The sequence below is a fragment of the Palaemon carinicauda genome, chromosome 36 (genome assembly GCF_036898095.1).
Source record: "Palaemon carinicauda isolate YSFRI2023 chromosome 36, ASM3689809v2, whole genome shotgun sequence".
In the NCBI taxonomy this organism is placed as follows: Eukaryota; Metazoa; Arthropoda; class Malacostraca; order Decapoda; family Palaemonidae; genus Palaemon; species Palaemon carinicauda.
Window position 1 is genome coordinate 40702016 of NC_090760.1, and position 22329 is coordinate 40724344.

Here is a 22329-nt window from a genome sequence, read left to right on the forward strand (position 1 = left end):
GAGAGAGAGAGAGAGAGAGAGAGAGAGAGAGAGAGAGAGAGAGAGAGAGAGAGAGAGAGAGAGAGAGAGAGAGAGAGAGAGAGAGAGAGAGAGAGAGAGGGCGTATCTATAAGAAAAAGTAATTTACATTGTCCTGTAATGCAGTAAAATTATACCGAAACTTGTAACTATTCCTATTGCCTAATGAAAAAAAAAATTATGCTGTAAACTCTTATTAATATCGTACTAATATGAGCAAATATAATAAAGAATGTATCGAGAATGCAAAATATAAAAGTTGCATTATTCGTTAGCTGAGAATATACGGTAGATAGCGTGTTTTCCTTTTAGATTAGGTACCCATAAATACTACAAGATAACATTTTCTTTGAAGTTTTTTATTATCTAGTTTTCTTCTCTAGTTTCAAAATTTTTGAAAGGTAACAATTCTAGATTGGGATATCACGCTCTTAAATATTATACATATTTTGCAATAAAATGACAGTAAAAATTTAATTAGATGTATATCGTCAATATAACTATTTGGTAGAAATAACAGTATTTCGTGAAATGAAGGGGAAATTATCTTTGATTAGCTTCACAAAGTTTATATCTCTTGAAAAATAAAAATTGTTTGAGTAGTTTCAAATGCATGTCTTTTTTTTTTTTTGCATGATACAAGCATAGGTTTTATTCTAATCAGTGAATATTTCAAAATACACATTCAAATAATGTCTGTAGGTATATACTTACATAAATACTCCCATATGAATCTAAATTGGTCACTGTATGACGTACTTTAGCACAAACAGAAGCTTGGTAAACGTCAATTTGCATGTGATTATATTAGTGTATAGACGAATGAATGCGTGTAAACACATGTATGTAGGTGGAAGCTCATATGGATGAGCACACACACACACACACACACATACACACACACACACATAGACAGCTATTAGTAAGCAAACTTCTTTATTATATGTTTGCATGAATATTTGTGTAAAATTGTACATATGAATATATCCTTCTGTATATATGAATATGGAGATTGTCACGTGTATAAACAGTATGTATGCATGTATTTAGTATAGTGTTCGGTATATACTTGCACATGAATTTTGAAATACTCATGTGGGTACAAATGCATATATGCATTCACATGTCTATGTAGTATATGTGTATATGCTCTTACAAATAAGGTTTTGTGAAATAAATATTAATCAATGTATTATCAATAGCGAATATATTTAAAATATACTTGCATGTATATAAAGATACATTTACGTGATAATGGATATATGTACCTAACCTATGCATTTATGTATACATGTATAATGAATATGGGTGTATGTTAATACGAATTACTTACTATCTACCAGATTCTGTTTAGATATGAATGGAGTTGCATCAAAGGCAGTTTCGACGACTATTTTAGCAAACATTGTCAATCAAACTAATCATGTAGCATTAAGAATCTTACGTTTATTGGTTGTTCGTTCTTACTTTTAACGTCGAAAGTAGGACTACTTTTAAACGAATAATATTGATAAGATTGTTCTCGGTGCTTGTAAACATAGAGTAGAGAGATAGAAAAAAAAAATAGTGGCTAATCATATTGCCTTCGTATAATAACAAACCAATCTTTAAATTAGGAAGAATTTATCTAAATCGTCTGACTTTTATTTGTCCTATTTTTTTTAATTTTATGATGTCGCCAGGAGTCTTACGTCTCTATTGTGTGTGTTTGCACATCCAATTTACAGTACATACGTGATAACATTCTGTAGTTTTTTACTTTTTTAACTTGATGACACTAGTACACAAAATTGCAGTTATCAGTATTTTCTTTATTATTGCTATTGCCATTATTGTCAACATTTTCTTAATTTGTATCATATTTTCACAGACCAAGATTAATTCATTGCTCAGCAAGGACGTAAAAGGGAAGAATTCAAACCATAGATGGCGTTGCCTCTTCTCCAAGAATCCATGTTCTGTAGCACGACACTTCAGTTTCCTCGAATCCTTGGATTTTCCAAAGTCAAGGTTGGAAAATTTTCCGGAAAGTGGGACAGTTCCGCAGACTGTGAGGGGTTGGAAGCATTATCTTCATGAGCACATTTGGACAGGTAAGTCTTTTCGGGTCATGGTTTTGAAATCTTCATGGTTTGCTTGGAAATAGCAGCAGCAGCCAGTGGTAGAAAAGTGTGAAAATTCAAAATTCTTGTTGGCATTGATTTGGCGTTATTTCATGGTGTGGAAACCACTCATCTTTTTTTATCGATGGTGGCTTGCTTGTAGTAAATTAACAGAACATCCGGCCAGTGTAATAAATCGAATTGAATCGGTTTCCACCAGAAATATAAGAATTTTCATGATGTAATTTGAAAAATATGTAAGGTTAAAGCGGCCATGTTAAGAATACATATTGCATAAAAAATGTGTTTTCATAGTTTTATCAATATTTTGAAATGGTCCTTTTTTAGTAATTTTTAGGAAGGACGGGATTTGACGTAAGAAACTGTTTTCCCGATCATATTTGGTCAATATAATCTAATAGCTGTAAAGTTAAGGAGTTTTTGCTTCTAGCTATTTTCAAAGTATTACCAATATTCTAAAATGGCCCTTTCATCCTTTTGAATTAAATGCCAAGGTGGTTAGTATTATAATTGAATGCTTACGGATAGGGATTATGACTGATTTGCATAAATCCAGGTTAATTACTGTTAGCATTTTGGTCATTAATTTACCTAGTTGTAAAATCTTGACAAATGTGATTCTTGTGGCGTATAAGATACCAAAAAGCCCTAAACGATTGATTATTGTGCAAAATGTAAATTTAAATACTCGGAAAAAATGTAAATTTAAATACTCGGGCAAAATGTAAATTTAAATACTTTAACTGTTACTTGTTGAATTAATATATTATACAATACTTATACTTAGCAGAGAATTTAAGGAAATGCTCAATGATAAACTGAACTATTTTCTTAGTTTGATATAGTATAAAATCTGTTCAAGGATTTTGTTTCTCTCAACATTTCATTAAAGGTGTTTTACAGATTTTTTTTAAATTTTATAGTTTTATTCACGATTATAGTTTTAATGAGGTTGTCTCCCATTTGATACTGATTTTCCCTTTCTTCTTAGGTTACAACTTTCTAAACTGCCTCCCAATAACGATGGCGCTAAATCTGGCCAATGGACGATTAAAGTTTCTGGTTACTTATCCATCGTGCTGTTCAGAAAGAGCTCTTGATGGTAGGTAGTGGTGAAGGAGGACACTTACAACAGTGAGACGATACAAGGCCTTTCAGGAACGTTGCTCCACGCAGTTAAACACATCTCGTAACATCTTCCCAGAAGAACTGATCGCGAAATGTCCGGTGAATCTGACAGGTATGTTCACAGATTACTTGGTAGGAATGGTTAATTTTTCAGTGGATAAGTCAAATTTCCTTAAGGGAATCAGATTCCATCATTTATGCTTAAATAGGTTTTGTTTCCAAGGAGTGACAATTTAATTTAAAAACTAATAGCTTTTAAGAAGCTGTTTGTAAATTAGATTGTAGAATAAATACTAAATACTTTTGACCTGAGGTTTCCCGAGTAGGCCTAACCAAACTCCATGCCTACTATTTTTAGCAGTAAAGTCATCAAATGAGATCAGGTTATTTCAAATGACATTTTGCTTAATCATTTTGCTTAATCATTTTTATATTACAGTATACAAAGTTTTGGTACAATGGGAATTTCAGTTGATCTCTGTGTCAACGAATGTTTTTAAGTAAAGGACTTTCTGTATAGGAAATTTTCGCAGTCATTATGAACAGTTTTCTTTAAAGATTTCAATTTCTTTAGTCACAGCAGTTTACCAACGGGGTTACTTTTTTAAGTCTGTGAAGTTTGCCCTTTTATTTAAGAAAAGTTCGTTCTGTAAGATTGCCTTAAATAGTTTTCTAGTTAGTGAAGTTTTCCCTTTTATTAGTTAGTCTGTTCAGTAAGATTACCTCAGAGTTTTCAAGTCAGTGAAGTTTGCCCCTTTTATTAGGAAAATTATGTTCAGTAAGATTACCTCATACTTTTAAAGTCAGCGGAGTTTACCCCTTTAATTTAGGAAGTCTGTTCAGTAAGATTACCTCAAATAGTTTTCAAGTCGATGGCCCCTTTAATAAGGAAAAGTCTGTTCAGTAAGATTACCTCAAGTTTTCAAGTCAGTGAAATTTACCCCTTTTATTAGTAAGTCTGTTCAGTAACATTACCTCAAATAGTTTTCAAGTCAGTGAAGTTTACCCCTTTTATTAGGGAAAGTCTGTTCAGTAACATTACATCATATAGTTTTCAAGTCAGTGAAGTTTGCCCCTTTTATTTAGGAAGTCTGTTCAGTAAGATTACCTCAGTTTTCAAGTCAGGGAAGTTTACCCCTTTTATTAGGATAAGTCTGTTCAGTAAGATTACTTCAAATAGTTTTCAAGTCAGTGAAGTTTACCCCTTTTATTTAGTTAGTCTGTTCAGTAAGATTACCTCCGTTTTCAAGTCCGTGAAGTTTACCCCTTTTATTAGGAAAAGTCTGTTCAGTAACATTACCTCAAATAGTTTTCAAGTCAGTGAAGTTTGCCCCTTTTATTGGGTAAAGTCTGTTCAGTAAGATTACCTCATACTTTTAAAGTCAGTGGAGTTTACCCCTTTTATTAGGAAAAGTTTGTTCAGTAACATTACCTCATAGTTTTCAAGTCAGTGAAGTTTGCCCCTATTATTTAGGAAGTCTGTTCAGTAATATTACCTCAGTTTTCAAGTCAGTGAAGTTTACCCCTTTTATTAGGTAAAGTCTGTTCAGTAACATTACCTCAAATAGTTTTCAAGTCAGTGAAGTTTACTTTTATTAGGAAAAGTCTGTTCAGTAACATTACCTCAAATAGTTTTCAAGTCAGTAAAGTTTGCCCCTTTTATTAGGAAAAATCTGGGTAAATGTCTAGAAGGCCGCACCCGTTTTTCAAGTATTAACGACGAAAAACGGCAAAAAAACCAGATTATTGTTGCACAGTGCATAGAAACATGAGGAAATGAATAAAAAAAGAAACTAAGACTTAACTCTTACACACAAAATGTAAGCATAAACCTACTACTACAATTGTGGGGGACCCCAGTGGGAAGCGGGTTTTTTGGGTGGGGGAAGGATGAGAAAAGTGATTTTTCGGGGCACTACCGAACCTAATACAACCAACTAAACTACCCTGGGGGGCCTGTACCCCTACCTAGGCCTACTGGGGGGGGGGCTTCGCCCCCCCCCTGCGACCCCCCCCTTAAGGCCACAGTGATTTTCAGGGCACCACCGAACCTAATACACCCACCTAACCTAGCCTAATAGCCCTGTACCCCTACCGGGGGGGGGGGCTCCGCCCCCCCTGTGACCCCCCCTTAAGGACACTACCTAACACATCCATCAAACCAAATCCAAAGTGATGGTACTGCTGTATACATCGTTATACTATCACCATTATAATATACTCCATAAATTAATGAAGCTTACCTTATCCTGTTGGTTGATAAAGATGTGCTGCTGCTGAGGAAAACGTGAAGCCGTTGCGAAGGTTCCCCGACATGCAGGACAATTTTTATTTTGTAAAATTAAATTGTGTGTGTGGCACAAATCCACTAGTTTTTCAATATAACCCCGAATAAGTAAGAACAAATTCATTGTAACTTAGGAAACAGTCAGGACAAGAAGATGGAATTTCAACTTGTGCAATATCAGATGACGTGCTTGCTATGGCCTCCATGTCTAGGAACGAAATAAAATGGCTGGGTAAGAAAACTTATTGTCGTACTGTGATGGGTAAGAAAATGTATTGTAGCACTGTGATTGGCCAAACGTGAAGACGTCATTGGGAAAGAAAATGTATTGTCGCACTGTGATTGGCCAAACGTGAAGACGTCATAGTGGACTAGTTTGTCTGCGGATTATAGTGGTTACAGGGCTCATTTGAGCAAAAATAAGACAGTCAACAATAACAACAGACTTAGAAAAATCTGGGAGGAAGACAAGAGTAGCGTGAGTTTGATTGTCGATATTTCAACTATTATTGATTTTCACTAAATTATCTCACTGGTATACCATTATATACATACATTCCTACATATTCTAGTAAAAATAAATTGAATATCAATGATATCTTCATGCGGCCCTCTCCTAGACATTAACCAAAATCTGTTCAGTAAGATTACCTCAAATAGTTTTCAAGTCAGTGAAGTTTACCCCTTTTATTAGAAAAAGTGTGTTCAGTAAGATTACCTCGTAGTTTTCAAGTTAGTGAAGTTTACCCCTTTTATTAGGTAAAGTCTGTTCAGTAACATTACCTCAAATAGTTTTCAAGTCAGTAAAGTTTACCCCTCTTATTAGTAAAAGTGTGTTCAGTAAGATTACCTCATAGTTTTCAAGTTAGTGAAGTTTACCCCTTTTATTAGGTAAAGTCTGTTCAGTAACATTACCTCAAATAGTTTTCAAGTCAGTAAAGTTTGCCCCTTTTATTAGGAAAAATCTGTTCAGTAAGATTACCTCAAATAGTTTTCAAGTCAGTGAAGTTTGCCCCAAAGGTTGATGAGAAAGTCGGTCAAAGACGTTGATGAGAAAGTCGGTCAAAGACTTTACATATTTCAGTATCTCAAAAGGGTAATTTTTAATCGTACCATTTTTATAGTATTTTTCCAAATGTGAATTCTGTTGCTTGTAAATTAGTTGTCCATTAAAACTGCTTTTGAAGTTTTTGAATATTAATGGCTTACTGGTGGTGTTTAATTATATGTAACTTATCACTACTGTAGCTTTAAAGTAACGAATTTTTATCATTAAACTACGTTTAAAGGAAAGAAATATTGAGTTCTCATTATTAGGAATATTACCTTTCTAAAGTTTTGTCTTAAAATGGGAAGGAAAGCAAAGATTGCCACAATTTCAAGTATTCTCAATAGCTTTCTAAATAGCTTCCCAAGTCATAATTTCAAGTAGTCTTAATAGCTGCCCAACATTTTAAGGTAAAATTGGAAGAATGATTTATGATTTAGTTATATAGAAGGATATTAGCTATCAGTGATTTAGGTGTTTTGCATATGAATACTTCTGTTTTTAATAGCAGGGTGCAAGTTCGTGTTTATAGTGGCAGAATGGTTTTGATAGTAAGAACCAGATAGCATAAATAATGCTCTTGATAGACTTGTCGAGTCTAAAAAGTAATACACAATTTGTAATAAACTATTTCACACAATTTGTAATAAACAATTTCATAGGGAGGGTAAAAAATAGGACAAATCAATAAAAATAGGACAAATCAATAAATGTGTTTATTGTAAAAGCTGTTTTTATAAAACTGTCAAATCTGTCAAGTCACACAATTTGTAATAAACAATTTCATAGGGAGGGTAAAAAAAATAGGACAAATCAATAAATCTGTTTATTGTAAAAGCTGTTTTTATAAAACTGTCAAATCTGTCAAGTAAAAATTTGCTGCACTATAAATTATCCCATTTTAAAAAGTAATTAAAATTTTGCAGATTGAGAAGTGGAACCTGCAGTTACTTAACTCCAAAGGCGTGCACTAGTGTAGTTGTATTGCTGCTGAAGATGTATTATTCAAGAAAAACTACTGCTGCTGTAACAACGAAGGTGCTATTTTGGAAGTACTATTCTCCCTGCTACTGTAGCTGCAATGAAGCTTATTTAAGTAGTACTCTTTCTGTGTGCTGTATTGAAGAAAAAAGTACTCCTGGCTGCTGTATTGTAGTAGTACACTTGGCGTGCTGCTGTAATAGAGAATAATTACTCTTGCTGCTGGTGTATTGAAATACTTCTACTCTTGCTGCTGCTGTATTTCAGTAGTAGTACTCTTGTGTATTCAAGTAGTAGTACTTTGCTGCTGCTGTCTTCAAGAAGTAGTACTTTGCTGCTGCTGTCTTCAAGAAGAAGTACTTTGCTGCTGCTGTCTTCAAGAAGAAGTACTTTGCTGCTGCTGTCTTCAAGAAGAAGTACTTTGCTGCTGCTGTCTTCAAGAAGAAGTACTTTGCTGCTGCTGTCTTCAAGAAGAAGTACTTTGCTGCTGCTGTCTTCAAGAAGAAGTACTTTGCTGCTGCTGTCTTCAAGAAGAAGTACTTTGCTGCTGCTGTCTTCAAGAAGAAGTACTTTGCTGCTGCTGTCTTCAAGAAGAAGTACTTTGCTGCTGCTGTCTTCAAGAAGAAGTACTTTGCTGCTGCTGTCTTCAAGAAGAAGTACTTTGCTGCTGCTGTCTTCAAGAAGAAGTACTTTGCTGCTGCTGTCTTCAAGAAGAAGTACTTTGCTGCTGCTGTCTTCAAGAAGAAGTACTTTGCTGCTGCTGTCTTCAAGAAGAAGTACTTTGCTGCTGCTGTCTTCAAGAAGAAGTACTTTGCTGCTGCTGTCTTCAAGAAGAAGTACTCTGCTGCTGCTGTCTTCAAGAAGAAGTACTCTGCTGCTGCTGTCTTCAAGAAGTTGTACTCTGCTGCTGCTGTCTTCAAGAAGTTGTACTCTGCTGCTGCTGTATTCAAGAAGAAGTACTACTTGAGAAGTACTTTGATGCTATATTCAAGAAGTAGTACTTTGCTGCTGCTGTCTTCAAGAAGTAGTACTCTGCTGCTGTTGTCTTCAAGAAGTAGTACTCTGCTGCTGCTGTCTTCAAGAACTTGTACTCTGCTGCTGCTGTCTTCAAGAACTTGTACTCTGCTGCTGCTGTCTTCAAGAACTTGTACTTTGCTGCTGCTGTCTTCAAGAACTTGTACTTTGCTGCTGCTGTCTTCAAGAACTTGTACTCTGCTGCTGCTGTCTTCAAGAACTTGTACTTTGCTGCTGCTGTCTTCAAGAACTTGTACTCTGCTGCTGCTGTCTTCAAGAACTTGTACTCTGCTGCTGCTGTCTTCAAGAAGTTGTACTCTGCTGCTGCTGTCTTCAAGAAGTTGTACTCTGCTGCTGCTGTCTTCAAGAAGTTGTACTCTGCTGCTGCTGTCTTCAAGAAGTTGTACTCTGCTGCTGCTGTCTTCAAGAAGTTGTACTCTGCTGCTGCTGTCTTCAAGAAGTTGTACTCTGCTGCTGCTGTCTTCAAGAAGTTGTACTCTGCTGCTGCTGTCTTCAAGAAGTTGTACTCTGCTGCTGCTGTCTTCAAGAAGTTGTACTCTGCTGCTGCTGTCTTCAAGAAGTTGTACTCTGCTGCTGCTGTCTTCAAGAAGTTGTACTCTGCTGCTGCTGTCTTCAAGAAGTTGTACTCTGCTGCTGCTGTCTTCAAGAAGAAGTACTACTTGAGAAGTACTTTGATGCTATATTCAAGAAGTAGTACTTTGCTGCTGCTGTCTTCAAGAAGTAGTACTCTGCTGCTGCTGTCTTCAAGAACCTGTACTCTGCTGCTGCTGTCTTCAAGAACTTGTACTCTGCTGCTGCTGTCTTCAAGAACTTGTACTCTGCTGCTGCTGTCTTCAAGAACTTGTACTCTGCTGCTGCTGTCTTCAAGAAGTTGTACTCTGCTGCTGCTGTCTTCAAGAAGTTGTACTCTGCTGCTGCTGCTGTCTTCAAGAAGTTGTACTCTGCTGCTGCTGCTGTCTTCAAGAACTTGTACTCTGCTGCTGCTGCTGTCTTCAAGAACTTGTACTCTGCTGCTGCTGCTGTCTTCAAGAACTTGTACTCTGCTGCTGCTGCTGTCTTCAAGAACTTGTACTCTGCTGCTGCTGCTGTCTTCAAGAACTTGTACTCTGCTGCTGCTGCTGTCTTCAAGAACTTGTACTCTGCTGCTGCTGCTGTCTTCAAGAACTTGTACTCTGCTGCTGCTGCTGTCTTCAAGAACTTGTACTCTGCTGCTGCTGCTGTCTTCAAGAACTTGTACTCTGCTGCTGCTGCTGTCTTCAAGAACTTGTACTCTGCTGCTGCTGCTGTCTTCAAGAACTTGTACTCTGCTGCTGCTGCTGTCTTTAAGAACTTGTACTCTGCTGCTGCTGCTGTCTTCAAGAACTTGTACTCTGCTGCTGTCTTCAAGAAGTTGTACTCTGCTGCTGCTGCTGTCTTCAAGAAGTTGTACTCTGCTGCTGCTGCTGTCTTCAAGAAGTTGTACTCTGCTGCTGCTGTCTTCAAGAAGTTGTACTCTGCTGCTGCTGTCTTCAAGAAGTTGTACTCTGCTGCTGCTGTCTTCAAGAAGTTGTACTCTGCTGCTGCTGCTGCTGCTGTCTTCAAGAAGTTGTACTCTGCTGCTGCTGCTGTCTTCAAGAAGTTGTACTCTGCTGCTGCTGCTGCTGCTGTCTTCAAGAAGTTGTACTCTGCTGCTGCTGCTGCTGTCTTCAAGAAGTTGTACTCTGCTGCTGCTGTCTTCAAGAAGTTGTACTCTGCTGCTGCTGCTGCTGCTGTCTTCAAGAAGGTGTACTCTGCTGCTGCTGCTGCTGCTGTCTTCAAGAAGTTGTACTCTGCTGCTGCTGTCTTCAAGAAGTTGTACTCTGCTGCTGCTGCTGCTGTCTTCAAGAAGTTGTACTCTGCTGCTGCTGTCTTCAAGAAGTTGTACTCTGCTGCTGCTGCTGCTGTCTTCAAGAAGTTGTACGCTGCTGCTGCTGCTGTCTTCAAGAAGTTGTACTCTGCTGCTGCTGTATTCAAGAAGTTGTACTCTGCTGCTGCTGCTGCTGTATTCAAGAAGTTGTACTCTGCTGCTGCTGCTGCTGTATTCAAGAAGAAGTTCTACTTGAGAAGTACTTTGCTGCTGCTGTCTTCAAGAAGTAGTACTCTGCTGCTGCTGTCTTCAAGAAGTAGTACTCTGCTGCTGCTGTCTTCAAGAAGTAGTACTCTGCTGCTGCTGTCTTCAAGAAGTTGTACTCTGCTGCTGCTGTCTTCAAGAAGTTGTACTCTGCTGCTGCTGTCTTCAAGAAGTTGTACTCTGCTGCTGCTGTCTTCAAGAAGTTGTACTCTGCTGCTGCTGTCTTCAAGAAGTTGTACTCTGCTGCTGCTGTCTTCAAGAAGTTGTACTCTGCTGCTGCTGTCTTCAAGAAGTTGTACTCTGCTGCTGCTGTCTTCAAGAAGTTGTACTCTGCTGCTGCTGTCTTCAAGAAGTTGTACTCTGCTGCTGCTGCTGTCTTCAAGAAGTTGTACTCTGCTGCTGCTGTCTTCAAGAAGTTGTACTACTTGAGAAGTACTTTGCTGCTGTATTCAAGAAGGAGTACTTTGCTGCTGTATTCAAGAAGGAGAAAAGTACTACAAGAAGTACTTTGCTGCTGTATTCAAGAAGGAGTAAAGTGCTACCCAAGAAGAAGTACTTTGCTGCTGTATTCAAGAAGGAGTACTTTGCTGCTGTATTCAAGAAGGAGTACTTTGCTGCTGTATTCAAGAAGGAGTACTTTGCTGCTGTATTCAAGAAGGAGTACTTTGCTGCTGTATTCAAGTAGTACTACTCAAGAAGAAGTACTTTGCTGCTGTATCCAAGAAGAAGTACTTTGCTGCTGTATCCAAGAAGAAGTACTTTGCTGCTGTATCCAAGAAGGAGTACTGTGCTGCTGTATCCAAGAAGGAGTACTTTGCTGCTGTATCCAAGAAGGAGCACTCTTGCTGCTGCTGTGTTGAAGGGGAAGTATTCGTACTTTTGCTACTGCTGTATTGAAGTACTAGTATTCTTGCTGCTGCTGTATTGAAGAAGTACTTTTTCTGCTTTTTGTTTTGAAGAAGTACTTTTGCTGCTGTATTGAAGAAGTACTACTCTTGCTGTGTTGAAGAACTCTTGCTGCTGCTGTATTGAAGAACTCTTGCTACTGCTGCTGTATTTTCTTGCTACTGCTGCTGTATTTTGCCGCGGCTGTATGAAGACTTACTCTTGCTACTGCTCTATTGACTCAATTCTTGTTTATACAGTATGAGATTTCCTCTTGCTGTTTCCTGTGCTTCTACAAATTATCCTCTATCCTCTACTGTAGTCCCTGTTTGATGTAATTTGGAAAAAAGGAGAAGATTGTAAATCTTGTGTGAATAAATTAAATAATTTGTTTTCTTTCTCTTTCATGGCTATTAGAGATCCTCGATTTTTAGTCTAAAAACAAAGCCTGATTTAATTGGTGATATATCAAACTAATTTATGAACACTCCTTGCCAAGCGGACTAATTTATGGGGAATTTAGGCATCATGACCTTCCCAAAACAAAACTATTATTGGGATCAAACACCTGTCAACACTTGCTAATCTTGTAAACTATTCCATATCAGTTTAAATTCCTTTATCCTCAAGAGATAGGTGGTAAATCTTTAAGAAACATGGTAATTTTATCTACCTAAATTAGTACATTACATGTCAAAAATAAAAAGTTAAAGTATCAGTAACTTTTGAAGAAGGGACCCTGTCCACTAAGACGTTTTCGTGAAATTTTCAATAGCGCAGATAGCTCTCAGGAATTAATTTCTAGCTTTGTATAGACCGATTTACCCTATAACTATTAGAATCATTGTGTCTTATCATTGTGTCTTAAGTATAAACTGTTTGTACAAGAGAATTTGTGGATAAATCTTACCTAATTCCTTAATACGTTTAGAAAGTTAAAAAAACTTTACAGAAAATTTACAGTTTTAACCTTACCAAAAATTTGGAAACCACCACAAGTTTCTTTATAACTAAACTATTTTACAGTAGTTTTTATTGTAAAAGCATCTTTTTCCATACGATTGGGAAAAATACATTCCTATAAAATACTTTATCAGCCTGGGTGAAAACAAACTAAAATTTTATGAACACTAATTGAACATTTACAGAAACCGATATTCGTCGTTATGTATTTTTTTATAACTGAAAATTCTTTTTATTTAACGTTTGTTAATATAAAAAATATAGAGAAAAAGTTTCATGTGCAGTGGAACCAGATAAGCAGATCCCACTAAAATTTTATCAGCTGTTGCCAATACGATCTTAAGTCAACCATTTAATAGCAAAATCAAAATTTTATTAAAAATCCAGTACCCGCATGTTAGACCAATCTTAAAACTTCAATATAGTTGTCCAGAGGAAGACCATACTTCATTTCTTCTTCTAGAATTCAAGACAAAATTTGAATTTTATAGAATTAGCTCCAAATTCAGAGGTACTAGTTATCAGATTTGATTATTTAATGGTAAGGTATGTTAAAAATCTTAGAGGTTTTTTTAATATTTAAAATAAGTCTTGAATCATAGGGTATCCCCCCTTGCGCCTCGAGTTCCATTTACTAAGGTATTCCAAGTGTCCATTCATAAACTAACATTAATTTTTCAAAAACTTCAAAATCACCAATACCTAATTACTATTTGCACTCCAACATCGCCTACTTTTGATACACAAAATATCGATCCTACTTTTAACGCGAGAATTGAATAGAAGCTACTCTTACTAACGTTTAAGATACTGAACCAAAATATCGAAAAATGCCTGAATAAACTAGAACTAGAAACAAATGTTTGTCACATGAGTGACAAACATAGGCTATCTGAACCAAGAACAAACAGTAAATTTGGTGAAAGGGCTTTTAGCTACTGTGCGCCTAGACATTATAATAAACTGCCAACTGAAATGAAGGACCTAAAGGGAGCAATTGAATTTAATAAGAAACCAAAGACATTACTTTTCACAAGATCATATGATTTGGAAGATGCTACAATCAAAGAATTGTATAAGTTATAATGAAAATGTTTCGTTAGATGATTAATATGGACCAGCCCGAGAAGTAGTTCACTCGACTTCAGTGGAGGGTTGGATTTAAACCCAAAACAAGTAAACAAGTAAGTACTTGTTTTGACTAAATCTCAAGCTTAAGTTCTGTAGCTCACCCGTTACTTTCAACCTATCGAGGTTTACCTCCCCATAGGTACCTATAAAAGTCTGCTTACATTAAATACAAAGTTAAGATACATTAACTAAGGAATTAACGACTTACCAGTTAAATGTCTGCAAGATCAGTAATCCACGAAGTTAATGAGACTGAGGTTTGAAGAGTAACTTTCCAGCGATCAGACAAATTTCATGGCTGTTCCAGGAATGGAAAACTCCCTATGACCTGGAAGAAAATGCATTTTTAATTTCCTGAACATCTGATAATACAGTACTTGCGTTACGCAAGAATTTATTTAAATCTAGTCATTTTATACTTTTTTAATACCTAGATCCTTTTAAAAGTAACAAATTTCTAAGAAATTTGATCAATCTAATAAATCTCATTTTCTATACCTAGATTATTTTAAGTAAATTGCTAAAAAATTTACTACATTTTATACAACCAATTTTCTATACCTAGATCCCTTTTAAGTAACAAATTTGTAAGAACTTTACTAATTTTAACACTCATTTTCTATACCTAGATCAATTTTATACATTTTTATTACCCAATTCCTATTAAAGTAACAAATGGCTAAGAAATTTACTAGATTTAATAAATCTAGTATACCTAGAGCCCTTTTAGCAATATGTGGCTAAGAAATTTACTAAATTTAATACACCATTTTGTATACTTAGATCAATTTTATACATTTTTAATACCCAATTCCTTTTACAGTAACAAATGGCTAAGAAATTAGCTAAATTTAACATCTTATTTTCAATACCTAGATGCATTTTAAGTAACAAATTGCTAAGAAATTCACTAATTTTAATATATCTTAATTTTCTATACCTAGATCCATTTTAAGTACAGTAAATGGCTGAGAAATTTACTAAATTTAATACACTCCATTTTCTATACCTAGATCCCTTTTAAGTAACAAATGGCTAAGAAAAGAACGTTTAAAAGACATTTAGTATTCTCTATACTTATATTTTTACTGTACTAACGAGCCTGGAGCCAATTAAGACTTTCAAGAAAGAGGGCATTTAAATAAACACAATTTCAACTTAGCGCATTTATTAATACCGAGAAACTATTCATTTTGTACTAAAACCATCTTATAAACAGGGAATGAAAGCATTACAAGGCAAGATTTTTTTTTTCTACAATATCATATGCGGTTTGCCAAGCCGTGACGTCATTTTCAGCGGGAATTGTACAAGATTGTACCCCAATCAAGAGGCAAATTTTCAAGCTTCATAAGAATGATCGCCATTAAAATTTTCACCAACGGCTATATGAACTGTTTCCGTTGTCCTTTACACCATAACCATAACAGCGAGTCATTTTAGTTTAAATTGCGTATTCTTGATTTGGAGAAGATAATTTTACGAACCTACCAGTAAATCAACATTACAAAACACTACAAAAAGTTCAAGTCATCACTAAATCTTACAAAACTTCATAGTCGTAAACAGGGAGACATTTGCATCGTGCTGAAAAACAGGTTTTGACTTTTTCTGGGTTTACAGGAAATATTCTAGACTAACCTTTCAATTTTAGGGGAAATAACATCTATAGTAAAGTAGAAATAAATTCAAAATAATCCCGAACTATTTTTCATCCCATACCCTCACTAGCTTTCATTTTAATGAGGCACAATTGCACCAACTCTTAAGGGTGCCCCTTTAGCTCTGAAAAAATTCCTACTAGCTGATTGGCTAGACAATTCTAACCAACCAGCTAGTAGGAAACATTTCCCTGCCAAAAGGGCACCCTGAGAGTTATGCAAATGCGACTCATAAAATATGGATATAGTTTTCTGGCTACAAGGACTATTAGAGAAAATTCTCGATTTTTTTTTTTTTTTACATGAAACTAATTTGTTCTATGGGCGTCATTTATGGATATAGGCTGAGTATATAAGTGCCTAGATAATCAGACCACAAACGTATAACACTTTTGACTTAAAACCTAGACCCCAATCCTTTAAATAACGGCCAAAGTTTATTTCTAAAAATTTCTTTTCTATAGAAAAAAAACTTAAAAAACTTTACACATCGGACTAGTAAGTTAACATAAAGAAAATCTTATCTAACAAAATGAGGAAAAAAATTGGCACGTGTTATTAATGAAATAAAAATAAGTTTAAAATAGTAGAGACTAAACTTTGTAAGACCTAGCAACAATTTAAAGCTTAAGACATCTAAATTTTAAACCTAACAATTCGCATTAAAACCTATGGCAAATTTACTGAAGTAAGCCTACACCTAAATCCGTGTACAGAAAATCATTTTACTCAATTTGGTTGCTGAACTCCCTCTAGTAAACCATGTGCAAATCAACCATTAACTTACAATTGAATCAATAAAAAATAAACATTCAACTAACCATTTTGTAGATTTAAAGATTTGAATACGGGACGTTTTCTAATGTCTGCCTTCAGAGCTTAAGTCACTTTGCAAATTCTCTGTACTGAACATTACAGTTTTAGCTTAAATCTCTGGTTAAAATTAAGACACCGGTGGCCATAATTCTAAAATGTTATTTTCATTAGTAAAATAAATTTTTGAATATACTTACCCGATAATCATGTAGCTGTCAACTCCGTTGCCCGACAGAAATCTAAGGAGGGATACGCCAGCTATCACAATACTAGAAGGGGGTGTACTAACAGCGCCACCTGTGGCCAGGTACTCAAGTACTTCTTGTTGACACCTCCTCAATTATTCCTCGATCCCACTGGTTCTTTATGGGGAGGAAGGGAGGGTCAATTAAATCATGATTATCGGGTAAGTATATTCAAAAATTTATTTTACTAATGAAAATAACATTTTTCAATATTAAACTTACCCGATAATCATGTAGCTGATTCGCACCCAGGGGGGTGGGTGAAAACCAGTGAACAAGATTAAAGGATAGCCAAGTATCCCCAAATTTCATATAACAGTTATCTCTAATAACAAATGAAATAATAAGTACCTGGTAAGGAAGTCGAATTGAACCGTTACTCTGCCTCTTTTTTAAGTTCGTCTTCCTTACTGAGCGCAGCGTTCCTCTTGGAGGCTGAATCAACCCAAGGTGCTAAAGTATATAGGGTTGCAACCCCTACTAAAGGACCTCTACACAACCTTTAACCTAGGCGCTTCTCAAGAATGAATTGACCACCCGCCAAATCAAAAGGATGCGGAAGGCTTCTTAGCCTACCGTAACAACCATAAAAACAACAAAAAGAATTCAAGAGAAAAGTTAAAAAGGTTATGGGATTAAGGGAATGTAGTGGCTGAGCCCTCACCTACTACTGCACTCGCTGCTACGAATGGTCCCAGGGTGTAGCAGTTCTCGTAAAGAGACTGGACATCTTTCAGATAAAATGATGCAAACACTGACTTGCTCCTCCAATAGGTTGCATCCATTACACTCTGCAGAGAACGGTTTTTATTAAAGGCCATCGAAGTAGCTACGGCTCTTACTTCGTGGGTCCTTACCTTCAGCAATGCAAGGTCTTCCTCCTTTAAGTGAGAATGTGCTTCTCTAATCAGAAGCCTTATATAATACGAAAGCCCATTCTTGGACATGGGTCTCGAGGGTTTCCTGATGGCACACCATAAGGCTTCTGACTGTCCTCGGAGAGGTTTAGACCTCTTGAGATAATATTTGAGAGCTCTGACAGGGCAAAGAACTCTCTCAAGTTCGTTACCTACCATGTTGGAAAGGCTAGGTATCTCGAACGATCTAGGCCAAGGACGTGAAGGAAGTTCGTTCTTTGCTAGGAATCCAAGCTGGAAAGAACATGTAGCAGACTCGGTCGTGAAACCAATGTTCTTGCTGAAGGCATGAACCTCACTGACTCTCTTAGCTGTTGCCAGGCAAACGAGAAAAAGAGTCTTGAGGGTAAGGTCCTTGAATGAAGCTGACTGGAGAGGTTCGAACCTAGATGTCATAAGGAACCTTAAGACTACGTCTAAATTCCAGCCTGGAGTGGAAAGACGACGATCTTTAGACGTCTCAAAAGACTTAAGAATGTCTTGAAGGTCCTTGTTGGAAGACAGGTCCAAACCTCTATGGCGGAGAACTGAGGCCAACATACTCCTATATCCCTTAATCGTAGGAGCTGAAAGGGATCTCTCATTCCTAAGATGAAGCAGGAAGTCAGCTATTTGGGTCACAGAGGTATTGGTAGAGGATATTGAATTGGCTCTACACCAGCTTCGGAAGACCTCCCACTTAGACTGGTAGACCCTACGAGTGGAAACCCTTCTTGCTCTGGCAATAGCCCTGGCTGCCTCCTTCGAAAAGCCTCGAGCTCTAGCGAATCTTTCGACAGTCTGAAGGCAGTCAGTTGAAGAGCGTGGAGGTTTGGATGTAACCTGTTTACGTGAGGTTGACGTAGAAGGTCCACTCTTAGAGGTAGAGTCCTGGGGAAGTCTACTAGCCATTGTAGTACCTCTGTGAACCATTCTCTTGCAGGCCAAAGGGGAGCAACCAGCGTCAGCCGTGTCCCTTCGTGCGAGACGAATTTCTGCAGAACCTTGTTGATTATCTTGAACGGAGGGAATGCGTACAGGTCGAGATGGGACCAGTTCAGTAGAAAGGCATCCACATGAACTGCTGCAGGGTCTGGAACAGGAGAACAAAACAGAGGAAGTCTCTTGGTCATGGAGGTGGCAAACAGATCTATGGTAGGTTGACCCCACAAGGTCCAAAGTCTGTTGCACACACTCTTGTGGAGGGTCCATTCCGTGGGAATGACCTGATTCCTTCTGCTCAGACGATCTGCTGACACGTTCATATTGCCCTGGATGAACCTCGTGACTAGAGAGAGGTTTAGACTTCTTGACCAAATGAGGAGGTCCCTTGCGATCTCGTAAAGGCTCCTCGAATGGGTCCCCCCTTGCTTGGAGATGTAAGCCAAGGCTGTGGTGTTGTCCGAGTTCACCTCCACCACTTTGCCTAGCAGGAGGGACTTGAAGTTCAACAGGGCTAGATGAACTGCCAGCAGTTCCTTGCAGTTGATGTGGAGAGAACGTTGTTCCTCGTTCCACATTCCGGAGCATTCCTTTCCGTCCAAGGTTGCACCCCAGCCCGAGTCCGATGCATCTGAGAAGAGATGAAGATTGGGGGTCTGAATGGCCAAGGATAGACCCTCTCTGAGAAGGAGGTTGTGCTTCCACCACAGGAGAGTGGTCTTCATCTCTTGGTTGATAGGGATAGAGATTGCTTCCAGGGTAGAACTCTTGTCCCAATGAGCTGCAAGGTGGAATTGAAGAGGGCGGAGGTGGAGTCTGCCCAGCTCGACAAATAGGGCTAGGGACGAGAGAGTCCCTGTGAGACTCATCCACTGTCTCACTGAGCAACTGTTCCTCTTCAGCATGCTCATGATGCACTCTAGGGCTTGGCTTATCCTGGGGGCCGATGGAAAAGCCCGAAAACTCTGACTCTGAATTTCCATTCCCAGATACACGATGGATTGTGAGGGAATGAGTTGAGATTTTTCCAAATTGACTAATAGACCCAGGTCTCTGATAAGGTCTAAAGTCCAATGAAGATTCTCCAGACAACGACGACTCGAGGAGGCTCTCAACAGCCAGTCGTCTAGGTAGAGGGAGGCTCTGATGTTTGACAAGTGAAGGAATTTGGCTACATTCCTCATCAGAAGGGTAAAGACCATAGGAGCTGTGCTTAGGCCAAAACACAGGGCTTGGAATTGGTAGACGACCTTTCCGAAAACGAATCTTAGGAAAGGTTGGGAGTCTGGATGAATCGGAACGTGAAAATAAGCATCTTTCAAGTCCAATGAGACCATCCAGTCCTCCTGTCTGACCGCTGCCAAGACCGACTTGGTTGTCTCCATCGTGAACGTCAGCTTGGTGACATACTCGTTGAGAGCGCTGACGTCCAGCACAGGTCTCCAACCTCCTGTCTTCTTGGCCACAAGAAAGAGGCGGTTGTAGAAGCCCGGGGATTGATGGTCCCGGACTACAACCACAGCCTTCTTCTGCACAAGAAGCGACACCTCCTGGTGCAAAGCTAGCCTCTTGTCCTCCTCTTTGTAGTTGGGAGAGAGGTTGATGGGCGAAGTGGTCAGAGGTGGTTGAAGGAAGAATGGAATCCTGTAACCGAACCTCAGCCAACTGACAGACTGTGCGTCTGCACCTCTCATCTCCCAAGCTCGCCAGAAGGTCTTGAGTCTGGCTCCTACTGTCGTCTGGAGAATCGGAGAGTCAGTGTTTTCCTTTGGATGGCTTGGATCCTTTCCTGGACTTGCCTCTGTAAGAGTCTGGACGGGAGCTTCCTCGGCTGGGGGCTCTACCACGAAAGGGCGGTATGAATCTAGTCGCAGGGGTATCAGCCACTGGGGAGCGGTAAGTCTTAGGGGCTGAGGTGGGAGCCTTAGACTTACGAGCCGAAGAAGCTACAAGATCGTGCGTGTCCTTCTGTATCAAAGCAGCCGACAAATCTTTAATGAGCTCTTCGGGAAAAATAAACTTCGAAAGAGGAGCAAACAGAAGTTGTGAACGTTGGCAAGGGGTAATGCTGGCGGAAAGGAAAGAACACAGCTGTTCCCTTTTCTTCAAAACCCCTGATACAAACAAGGACGCTAGCTCGCCCGATCCATCTCTGATGGCCTTATCCATACAGGACATTAACAGCATGGCAGAATCTTTGTCCGTATGGGAGGTTTTCTTGCTGAGGGCCCCCAGGCACCAGTCGAGAAAATTAAACATTTCAAAAGCTCTAAACACTCCTTTAAGCAAGTGATCCAAGTCCGAGAAGGTCCAACACACTTTTGAGCGTCTCATAGCAGATCTTCGAGGCGAGTCTACCAGACTTGAGAAGTCAGCCTGGGCAGAGGCAGGTATTCCCAAGCCTGGTGCTTCCCCTGTGGCATACCAAACGCTCGCTTTCGAAGTGAGCTTCGTTGGAGGGAACATGAAGGAAGTCTTGCCAAGAAGTTGCTTAGACTGCAGCCATTCCCCTAAGATCCTAAAAGCCCTCTTGGAGGATCTAGCTAGGACAAGCTTGGTATAGGAAGACTGAGCTTGTTGCACTCCCAGCGAAAACTCAGATGGTGGAGAGCGGGGTATAGCTGAGACAAAATGGTCTGGATAAACCTCCCTGAGAAGAGCCAAGACCTTGCGAAAATCAAGAGACTGTGGAGAGAGTCTGGATTCGTCCACGTCCGAAGAGGGATCAAGGTGTGCTTCCTCATCATCCGAAATCTCAACCCCAGAATGAGGCGACGGGATTGGAAACGAATGCTGAACCGCAGAGTCAGAACGAGCAGGAACAACAACAGAGGTGGAAGGAGGAGGTGCAGCAAGTTCCTGTTCCTGTGGTATAAGTGGAGCGTGAATAGATCGAGGCTGTGCAGAACAAGGTAAAGTTCCCGCAAGCAGAGATGTCTGAGGAGCAGGATCAGGGTGCACGGGTAGAGCTCGGTGCAGCAGCTGAGCAGACTGACTCACAGGTGGAAGAGGTTGTTGTACCTCCACCGAGAGTTGCACCGCCGGTGGAGCAGCCAGGGGAGGAGGAGGAAGAGTGGAGTAATCCTCCTGATCCCAAACTGAAGGTTGCCTTAAAGAAGGCTGATGCTGAACAACACCGGGAACAGTGAACACAGAAACTGGTTCAACATCGTACGCCTGGCAGATGGAGCTGCGACTGGGTGCAGCGAGTGCAGGCGGGTGCAGCACAGGCTGAACCGGTGCAGGAGGTTGGTGCACCACCGGTGCAGGCGGGTGCAGCAAAGGCTGAACGGGTGCAGGAGGTTGGTGCACCACCGGTGCAGGCGGGTGCAGCACAGGCTGAACCGGTGCAGGAGGTAGGTGCACCACCGGTGCAGGCGGGTGCAGCACAGGCTGAACGGGTGCAGGAGGTTGGTGCACCACCGGTGCAGGCGGGTGCAGCACAGGCTGAACCGGTGCAGGAGATAGGTGTACCACAGGTGCAGGAGGTGCAGCACTCTCAGCACGACACTCACGCATCAGGTCCGAAAGCTGTGCTTGCATGGACTGAAGCATAGACCACTTGGGATCAGCAGAGACAGTAGCAGACTGAGGCAAAGCCATAACAGTGGTTGCACCACCGGTGCAGCTCTGTTGTACCTTACTCCTCTTGGGCGGAGTACACTCGCTAGAAGACTGAGGCGAGTCAGAGCTGAGCCAACGACTGCAACCTGGCTGAGCACTCGAGGGTTGGACTCTGCGTTTAAGCGGTCTAGAGACCTGAGACCAACGTTTCTTCCCCGAGGGAAGATCAGCGGACGAGCGGAAGACGGGCTCAATCGTCTGCAAGTGGGAGTGACGGTCTGTGGTAGACACGCCCGCAACCACTGAGGATGATTCTGTGCGCCTAACAAGGCCTGCCGAACCCTTATGCCCTTCGACATTGCTTCTCCCCTGGGCTTGGGAGCTTGCAAGAGGTCCCGGACTGGGAGAACGACTGGCTCGCACAGAAAAATCCCCACGCACCACACTGGCACTAACACTAGTACAAGGCACTGCACCGACACTAGCACTCGTCACAGCACTGGCACTAACTTCACCC

General features: G+C 39.6%; 1 protein-coding gene and 1 long non-coding RNA gene across 2 annotated transcripts in view; both read left to right on the forward strand.

Moving 5' to 3' along the window:
* Positions 1–22329, forward strand: part of LOC137628836 (tripartite motif-containing protein 59-like) — a 281529-nt gene that overhangs the window by 233408 nt on the left and 25792 nt on the right. The window lies entirely within an intron of this gene.
* On the forward strand, positions 3172–7579 carry LOC137628846 (uncharacterized). Its single transcript, XR_011041404.1, has 2 exons — positions 3172–3381; positions 7531–7579. It is a non-coding gene; the product is annotated as an uncharacterized lncRNA (long non-coding RNA).